This window comes from Vigna radiata, unplaced genomic scaffold (genome assembly GCF_000741045.1).
Source record: "Vigna radiata var. radiata cultivar VC1973A unplaced genomic scaffold, Vradiata_ver6 scaffold_111, whole genome shotgun sequence".
Taxonomy (NCBI): Eukaryota; Viridiplantae; Streptophyta; class Magnoliopsida; order Fabales; family Fabaceae; genus Vigna; species Vigna radiata.
The window spans coordinates 1,109,897-1,120,333 of record NW_014543596.1 but is presented as its reverse complement, the minus strand read 5'-3'; positions in this window follow the sequence as shown (position 1 = coordinate 1,120,333).

The following is a 10,437-nucleotide window of genomic DNA, read 5'->3' as shown; positions in this document are numbered from 1 at the left end:
TGTTTACAAAAGATGCTTATAGGCTTATAGTGTATTATAGTATATTGTTAAAGTGATGATTGTTTTAAAATTGACAAAGTGTATAAATTAGCATTGTTTTGGAAAATTGTGTTAATTCATTAATTAAAGCTAAGAATTTTACAAACACGAAAATTATTAATGTGTATGAAATAAATTTAAAACTTGATAAAACAATAAATTTTATGAGATTATTATGTAGTAAACACTTGAATTAAGTGCAATGCATCCAACTTTTATATATATATATATATATATATATATATATATATATATATATATATATATATATATATATATATATATATATATATATATATATTATCTCTCTTAAAGTTAATTTTCTATGTTTCTAGATTGTTTTTCTAATTTTATCAAACATCTTATTGTACTCAATTTTTATAATCGAAATAACTAAATCAGTTGATGTAACATCTAAAAAATTATAGATTTAAACTATACCAAGGACTTAAATGTAATAATATGATAGGACAATTACATATTTTACAATACCAGTTTGGGATACCTAAATACCCATATATTTAAAACTGAACAAGTTCCATAAGTCGGGTATAAATAAGAAGAATAAGACGAATGGTTATACAAAACCTATATAAATCGAACGGTGTTACGAAGAGTAATGCTAACACTACTGACTGAACGGTCCTATAACTAAACTTCGGAAGTCTCTACGTCCAAGGCTTCTTCCAGCGAACACTCGTCCCCTTTTCCTCACATCCATAGGATGATCATTGCAACAGGAAGGATGACTGAACGGACAAACAAAGACAAGATAGAAGAGTAGGGTAAGCTTATGTAATTTAATTAATCATAATAACATACAAATTCATTTATACCATACAACAATCATACATACATTTCGACACATAACCAAAACAAACATACATGCAAAGACCGATCACTGACTTGACTCATCCGAATTGTATGAATTATGTAACTACGACGTTTGTGCACCTGGGTGATGTAGTAGCTAGGATGCCCTCAATAGCTGTCACCCGATGTTAGTCCGTTATACCTGGCCCAAGTTAACCTTATGGACTAAGACTTCCTTACATTCCTACAAATGAGTTACTCTTCTCTACGTGAGAATGAGTAATCACGGAATATCAGGATAAACGCCAGTTAAGCTTTGTCCACATTCATACTTTACCATTCCAATACCATTCATGAGATATTCCTCCTTGGAATTCTCTTCCATATCCATATTATTCAATTCATATCATTCTCTAATATCATCATACTTAACTATCAATTAAATCAAACAGAAATGTAAAATAAAATACTAATCATGAACAAAACTGAAAGCATGTTTATAGACAAGACCAAATGGAATAACACTCCTTAGGGACTAACATGACCGAACGTTATTCACCAAGCTAACCACTTTATTGAACCGAACCTTAATGAAGAAGAAGAGTGCATGTAGAAGTGACACCAGATTTTTAAAATCCTTGCTTAAATATTATCGTCAAAACTCTCACGGTTCACTCATCCATGCACACTTGGATCCCATTTCTAGGTTTCATTTCCCTCCCGCCTACACATGGCTTCCACTATGTTGGGGAATTTAATCGCCCTGACATTCTCCCCAACAACAAAAATTTTCGTCCTCGAAAATTAAGACTTACCCGAGAACAAGTGAGGATAAAATTCCTTCATGACATCCTCTAATTCCCACGTGAAGTCACCTGTCCTATTGTCCCAAACTACCTTAACTAAGCTGATGGACTTACCCCTGAGTTGTTTGGTTTGGCTCCCTTCATTGCTGACAGGCTTCAACCGAACGGTCTTCTTTTATCTGAACGTCTTCTATCTCCAGCACATGAGAAGGATCTGCTACATACTTTCTGAGTTGAGAGACGTGGAAGACTGGATGAAGGTTGGATAGTTGAGGAGGCAAGGCTATCTCGTATGCAACTGGTCTTATGCGCCTTAAAATTTGATATGGACCAATAAACTTGGGAGACAGCTTCTTAGTCCAAACGACTCTACCAACACCGATAGTTGGATTAAGCCTACGAAAAACATGATCTCCTGCAGCGAACGCCAGAGGTCTTCTTCTTCTGTCAGTGTAAGACTTCTGCCTCCTCTGAGATGTTTTCAACCTTTCTAGGATTAACTTCACCTTTTCAGTCGTCTACTAGGTTACTTCCGGTCCAGTTAACACCACTTCTCCCTCTTGAAACCAACAAAGTGGTATTCTACACTTTCTTCCATAAAGAGCTTCGAAAGGTGTCATTCCAATGCTGTACTGAAAGTTGTTGTTGTAGGTGAATTCAACTAATGGAAATACTTCATCCCAAATTCCTAAATGATCCAAGACACATGTTCTCAACAAGTCTTCAAGTGTTTGGAATGTTGTCTTCGATTGACTGTCCGTTTGGGGGTGATAAGCTGAACTCATTTGCAAACGGCTTCCCAATTCCTGCTGAAGTGATTGCCAAAACCAAGAGGTGAATCTAGTATCTTGGTCAGAGATAATACTAGACGACACTCCATGCAATCGAACCACTTCTTTGATGTAGAGTTGAGGTAGCTTTGCCATAGACATCTTCAAATTAATAGCAAGAAAGTGAGCGCTCTTTGTTAACTTGTCTACTATAACCTAAATAGCATCATGATTCTTGACCGTATGGGGTAAGTGGGTAACAAAATCCATAGCAATGCTATCCCACTTCCACTCAAGAATATTTGATTGCTGTAACAGACCGCCTGGTCTTTGATGCTCTGCCTTAGCTCTTTGGCAGGTTAAACAAGAGGATACAAACTGAGCCACATCACTCTTCATACCCGGCCACCAAAAGGATTTCTTGAGATCTTGATATATTTTAATCATGCCTGGATGCATGCTAAAATGACTTTGATGCCCTTCCTCAAGAGTTAATCTTTTCAGCTCTCCATCATTAGGAACACACGTCCTACCTCTGAACCTTATGAGATCGTCTGTCCCGTTACTGAATTATTTTCCTTGTTTAGAACTGATCAACCCCTAATCTTTTGCAATTCAACGTCAGTCGACTGCTTCTCTTTGATTTGTTCCAACAAATCACTTGTCAACTTAAGACTCCAACACTTTATACCACTGGGCTCCAATTCAATCTGCAGCCTTAAATCTCTAAAACTCTCAATCAAACTTAACTCTCTGATCATCATTGCAGAAACATGAGTAGTCTTTCTGCTTAAAGCATTAACTACCACGTTGGCCTTTCTTGGGTGGTATAACAACTCAAACTCATAGTCCTTCAAGAATTCCATCCACCTACGCTGCCTCATATTTAATTCCTTTTGATGAAATAAATATGTGAGGCTTTTATGATCACTAAATACTTGGAACTGAGCTCCATAAGGTAATGCCTCCAGATCTTTAAAGCGAAGACCACCCCTGCTAACTCAAGGTCATGCATAGGGTAGTTTTTCTCATGAACTTTTAGTTGTTGAGAAGCATAAGCTACACCCTCCCTTCTTGCATTAGTACATAGCCTAAACCTTGGTAAGAGGCATCACAAAAGACTTCAAAGGGCTTGCTAGTGTCGGGAATAACCAGCATTGGAGCACTCGTCAGCTTTTGCTTCAGTTCTTGAAAATTGGCTTCACATCGATCGGTCCAAGCAAAAGGGTGATCTTTTCTTGTCAGTTGAGTTAACGACGCTACTATCTTTGAAAATCCTTCAATGAACCATCTAAAATAGCCTGTCAACCCAACAAAACTCCTTACCTCGGTGATCGAACGGGGTCTTTCCCATAGAAGCACAACCTACACTTTTGCCGGATCTACTGAAATACCTCTAGCCGATATCACATGCCCTAAAAACAATACTTCTTCCATCTAAAATTCACACTTTTATAGCTTTGCATATAATTTCTTTTCTCTCAGTGTATTGAGCACTATCCTTAGATGATCTTCATGCTCTTCATGAGTCTTGGAGTAAATACGGATATCATCAATGAAAACGACCACAAACTTGTCTAGGAAGGGTCTAAAAATGCATTTCATGTAGTCCATGAATATGGCTCGAGCATTGATAACACCTAACGACATTACTACATACTCATAATGACCATACCGATACTTGAATGCAGTCGTCTGGACGTCTCCTTCCTGAACCAAAATTTGATGATATCCTGATCTGAGATCTATCTTAGAAAATACAATAGCCCCAAGCAGTTGATCCAACAAATCATCAATTATTTGCAAATGGTACTTATTCTTAATTGTCAGCTTCTTCAATTGTCTATAATCAACACAAAGCCGAGAGTTGTCGTCCTTCTTCTTGACTAATAACATTTGACCACCCCACGCTGATGCACTTGTTGAGATTGTTGTCAACACAATATCTATATCAATCTGGTTTTTGATGATGACAACACATTTTTAATAACACATGTAGTGTTACTGTGTTCCATGTTCTGTTGCTTATTGTTTGATATGTTGTTGAACATGTTTTTGTGTGTATAATGATGTGAATGCATATTTACTGACCTTATGTATGTTACATCATATCTGGTTGCATTACACATGTTTTGAAAGATGAAAACCACATGCACTTTTATGAACTTACATTGTGTGTCATAAACTGCAAGCTGTAAGTCAACTTGATTATGGGAAAAGTCAAATGAAGCTAAAGTTTATGCACAAATTTATAGAAACAGTGCTATGTGATATTTTGCATTGAAAAGAATTTCAAAGTGTTATGTCTGGTGGTAGTCGACTATATGTGTCACGCATTCGACTGCATTAGTTGTTTGTTTTAAAATTCTGTTATGCTCATGCACAGTGTTAAAACCCTGGCAAGTGTACCACATCGTATTAAGTAATAATAAAACGGTAATTCTGAGTATCGTTTTCCCAAGAGACTCAAGGCACTATATTGTTGTGCTTTTGCTTAACCAATTAAGACTATAAGAACAATATTTTGTGGTTTTTGCATGCAAAACAGAAAAAGTAAATATGCATGCAATTTGATCAATTGAGGTTTGTTAGGAAACAAGTTGGCTTCGTTTTACACCAAGAGGGCGGGGGGGGGGAATTGGTGTTAGTTCAAAAACAAAATCTTTTCACAATCTTTATACAAAAGTATAAAGCTTTTTGATCTTTCTTGAAATGCAAGCAATGAAGATTTTCTATGCACTTGAAAAACGCAGTTGACTGCTAAACAGATAAAGTTGCCTAGAAATAAAGAGTGCAGGGAAGAGAAAATCAAACACTGGTTTTTATACTGGTTCGGCCAACAATGCCTACATCCAGTGTCCTTCCAATCTTGGAAGCAAATGCACTATAATGGTTGCGGTTTTTACAACAAGGAATTTATAGAAGCACCACGCAAAAATATAAATCTCCTCTCTAACATAAAACCAAATATAGCTGCACACACAAAACCAGAAATGCAGCAAGAATCCCCTCTTCTGCAATTTGAACCCACGCTGAACAATCCTCAACGTGTCACCAGCACTCTTCACAGGATGCCAAGCCTATCACAGCATGCTTCACAGGTTGCCAAGCCTATCACAGCACACGCCTTCAGTCAAATACAGCAGTCTTCACAGGATGCCAAGCCTTCAAGATCAAACCAGAAGCACCTTCTTTGTGCAGATGTTGATCAAACAGTATGCGCAATTGACTCCTCAATCTGGATCTCTCTCAAGAAAGATCACCACCGTCTTCTTGGAGAAGTCTTGGAGCTTCCTAAACTGAGAGTTTTCTCTGAAACAGGACAATGAAAATGTTAGATCATAAAAGTCACAAAACAAATCGTGTTCTATTCTATTTATAGTTTTCCTGTCATTCTTAGTCGAATAGCCTACTAATCCAGTCGACTGTATTAAAATAGTTATAACAGACAGTCAACATAAAGACTCCTCAGTCAACCAAATCAATGCACATTTATGACAATTGACCTAGTTAGTCAATCCTTACTAACTCTTGAAAATATAGCCGTTGGAGCAAGTAGGCATAACAGAATTCCAAAATAAACAGTAATACAGTCGAATGGGTGTTTCACACTGTCGACTGACACATGAAAAATCACTTTGAAATTCTTTTCTTCTCAAAATATCATCAAGCACATGTTCACAAAATCTGAACAAAGATTTTAGCTTAGTCGAATCTATTACCAGTGTAGTCGACTAAACCAGACCTTTGTGACAACAAATATAAGTTCATAAAAGTGTTTGTGAGCTTTTCTTCAGAAATGTGCAGAAGTAATCAAACTCATTTTAACACACATTTCAATGCAAGCATGTTCCATACATGTAACACATAATCAATCATAGGAACATACATGCAAAACAACAAGACATGTTCAACACAAGCATTGTTCAAATCAGTAAAGTATATCAGCTGAACATGTAACACTAGAACATATGTACTGTTATTAAGCAGTGTGTTGTCATCATCAAAAACCAGTTTGATATAGAGTTTGTGTTGTCAACAATCTCAACAAGGTTAAATACAAAAGTGAATAGCTATATTTTGATCAATTTGATCAATTTAAGAAGCTAGAAGCACTACCTAAACCGAACAATGAGTACACAACACAAGCATAGTATACCGATAACCTACAATATTTATAAGGAACTAACTGCTCTGATACCATTAAATGTAACATCCCATAAATTATAAATTTAAACTATACCAAGAAGTTAACACGTAATAATATGATAGGACAGTTAAAGAGTTCACAATACAAGCTCAGGATACCTAAACACCCATATATTTAAAAAACCTCACAAGAAACACAAACCCCAGTAGCACTTTTATAAAAAAAAAATAAAAAAAACAAAATATATACAAAATATTTACAATCAAGTCAAAATTAATTAGTTTACACTACTCAAAAAGTTAAACCACGAGTCCCCGACAATGGCGCCAAAAACTTGTTAAACCCCTGACAAGTGTACCAGATCGTTATCAAGTAATATAATTGGTAAACCCAATATCGTTCTTCCCAAAGGACTCAAAGGCCTAATCTTTCGTGTAACCCAATTGCTTAAGACTTAAGAAAAGAATTAAATTTAAGTGTTGAATGCAAAGAACAAAAACTAAACATGCAAATGCAAATGATTCAATTGGCGAGGAAAAACTATGAATGAATGGAGTTTTTGGGGTTTACAATTTCATCTTATCCACTCTCATATATCTACTCTTCTTATTTACTTCACTTATTTATCTAATTGCCATGCAAACTTTCTAGCCTACCCTTAACCCAATCCCTTGGTGAAAAGAGCCTATTATTAATTATCGGCTTGTTATCTCTAGCCTCCCTAGTAACCAATAATTCAATGTGAACGGAAGAACAATACAATTGATCGTCCTACCCCTATCTCTAGGCGGTATTAGCATAATCAAGGAATTTCTCACCAGTTCATGACATTACCGTACGTCCCCGTATCAATAAAGACAAACCATTTTTACTGAATGAGTTAAACAATAAAAGCATTAAGCATAGATGAGAACCCAACAATTGATAAACAAGTATATGACAAGCATATGAAATAAATAAGACTTTGGATAAATGAGAGTTTCAAAAGATTACATTGTTCCCCAACAACAAAGGGTTTAGTTCACCATTGTCATGGTGAAACTAGATGAATATAATGAAAGAATGGAAAAGCAAACCCTAGATTTGATAAAAAAAAAGGAGCCTAAGCATCCAAGAAATCTTCTCCAAGGAATGTAAAGTAGCTCTATATGTCTTCCTCTACCAAAGAATGTGTTTTCAAGTCGCTCAGCGTGACCGCTTGGGCGCTAGGCAGAGACTCCCCCTCACTTTGGGTGCTTAGCGCTGAAGCTTGGCGCTGAGCGGTCTGTAGACTCTTCTTTTCTTTCTTTTTCTTCATCTTTTCTTGAGTCTATGACCTTCCTACTTCACTTCCATCCTTAATATTCATCAAAACCCTGCAAAACAATGCAAAACAAGCGTNTCTTGAGTCTATGACCTTCCTACTTCACTTCCATCCTTAATATTCATCAAAACCCTGCAAAACAATGCAAAACAAGCGTAATATCTCTAAAAACAGCTTTTGACTCTCATGTGACTCAACTTAAGTGTTTTACTTGATTCTAAGCTCATTCTAAGCCACAAAGGGTGTGTGTTTATATCAAATCTATGCATGAAAATAACGGTTTTTAGACCCTTATCACAACCCCAAACTTAGAACTTTGCTTGTCCTTAAGCAAACAAAATAAAACTTGGCTTTCCACTTAATCATCAAATAGCTCAATACTTTCCAAAAAAAAAAATCCTTTTCCTCACAACAACTCATTTTTCAATTTAGATTTTTAGTGACATCTTATCAAAATGCATTCATGCTTTCAATCCACTTTGGTTCACATAAGCACATAATTTCCAAAAGATGTTTCATTCATGCATGACCAATCCACTAAGCATAAATGTAAACATGGATTTCACAATTCTCACCAAGCATGTGTTTCACTCAATCACTCAAGTGTTTAAAGGTACACTCCACTCTTTACTATTCACATGTCACACAAAACAATATTGCCATTCATCTGAAACAATCAAAATCTTCACATGCAAATGCCATCACAAGGACTTTTCCAAGGCTTGTAATGAGGCTGGGCTAACAAGAAAAACTAGTTTTTCTGGATAACAAAACCCTAGAGTTAAGAAAGTTAAATTAACATTCAAAGTTCAAGCACAATTCTCTTACTTCACCAATCTTACTCATTCCCATCTTCTTCCCTTTTATTTTTACATTGAGCTCACTTCATGCTTCTTCTTTTTTTCTTTTTCTTTTTCATGCATTTTTCTTTTTCATCACTTGAGCTCAATGCTTTTTCTTTACCATTTAACTTTCCCCATACAACCCTAAACTTGAACCTTTTCATCACATACAATTAATCTCAACCTAACTCAAGGTGAATAATTTCAAATCATGGGTTTTCATTTTGTTTAAGGCCAAGGTTCAAAAAGGGTATAAGAGTTTAAACATCATGGGTGAAAATTTGCGTAAGACAAAGGGTTTCCAAACATGGCCTTGATCATATAACATATGCATGCAATTCAATCAATCATCAAGACTAAGGCAATATCATTCATGATTCCTTGTGAATAGTACATATATCAATGAAAACTCTGGAGTTCAATATCTCACACAACATGCTTTCTCACACATGAATCCTGCTTAGCATCACAATCACAATCATAAACCATCACACATCTGTTCATGGGTTAGTGAACCATTCCTGGATATCAACACGCACACATTCAATCATCAGTCACATCCAATCATCATTTGAATGACTCATCATGCAATATATAAGTTCAAACCATCATCTAATAAGTGTACGAGCCAAGCCATAGACACACAAAATAAAATTCCTATTCTAAAAAAAAAAAAAAAATACAAAGGTAAAAGAAAAAGAAAACCCCTGTCTAAATGCAGACATCAATCAGTAGATGCCATATCAATCCATATCCTTATTCGAGTCATAATCATTTTCAGCCTGGGCATCCTCGAAATTATCATCCTCTTGTTCCTCATTGTCTCCTCCTGAGGCTCCAGCAAACTTTCTAGCCTACCCTTAACCCAATCCCCTGGTGAAAAGAGCTTATTATTAATTACCGGCTTGCTATCACTAGCCTCCCCTAGTAACCAATAATGCAATGTGAACGGAAGCAAAATACAATTGATCGTCCTACCCCTATCCCTAGGCGGTATTAGCATAAACAAGGAATTTCTCACCAGTTCATGACATTACCGTACGTCCCCGTATCAATAAAGACAAACAACTTTTACTGATTGAGTTAAACAATAAAAGCATTAAGCATAGATGAGAACCCAACAATTGATAAACAAGTATATGACAAACATATGAAATAAATAAGAATTTGGATAAATGAGAGTTTCAAACGATTACATTGTTTCCCAACAACAAAGGGTTTAGTTCACCATTGTCATGGTGAAACTAGATGAATATAATGAAAGAATGGAAAAGCAAACCCTAGATTTGATAAAAAGGAACCTAAGCATCCAAGAAATCTTCTCCAAGGAGTGTGAAGTAGCTCTGGATGTCTTCCTCTGGCAAAGAATGTGTTTTCAAGTCGCACTGGGGCTATATATAAGATAACAGAATCTATCAAAATCCAAGCCCATAAAAATAGATCACTGCTGAGCGGCTAAATGCACCGCTTAGCGGTTTGCCTCCAAGTCCTGCCACCGCTCAGCGGCCAATTTCACCGCTGAGCGGTTTGCCCCTAATCGCTCTGGGCGCTCAGTGTGACCGTCTGGGCGCCAGGCAGAGACTCCCCCTCGCTTTGGGCGCTCAGCGCTGAAGCTTGGCGTTGAGCGGTCTGTANACTCTTCTTTTCTTGCTTTTTCTTCATCTTTTCTTGAGTCTATGACCTTCCTACTTCACTTCCATCCTTAATATTCATC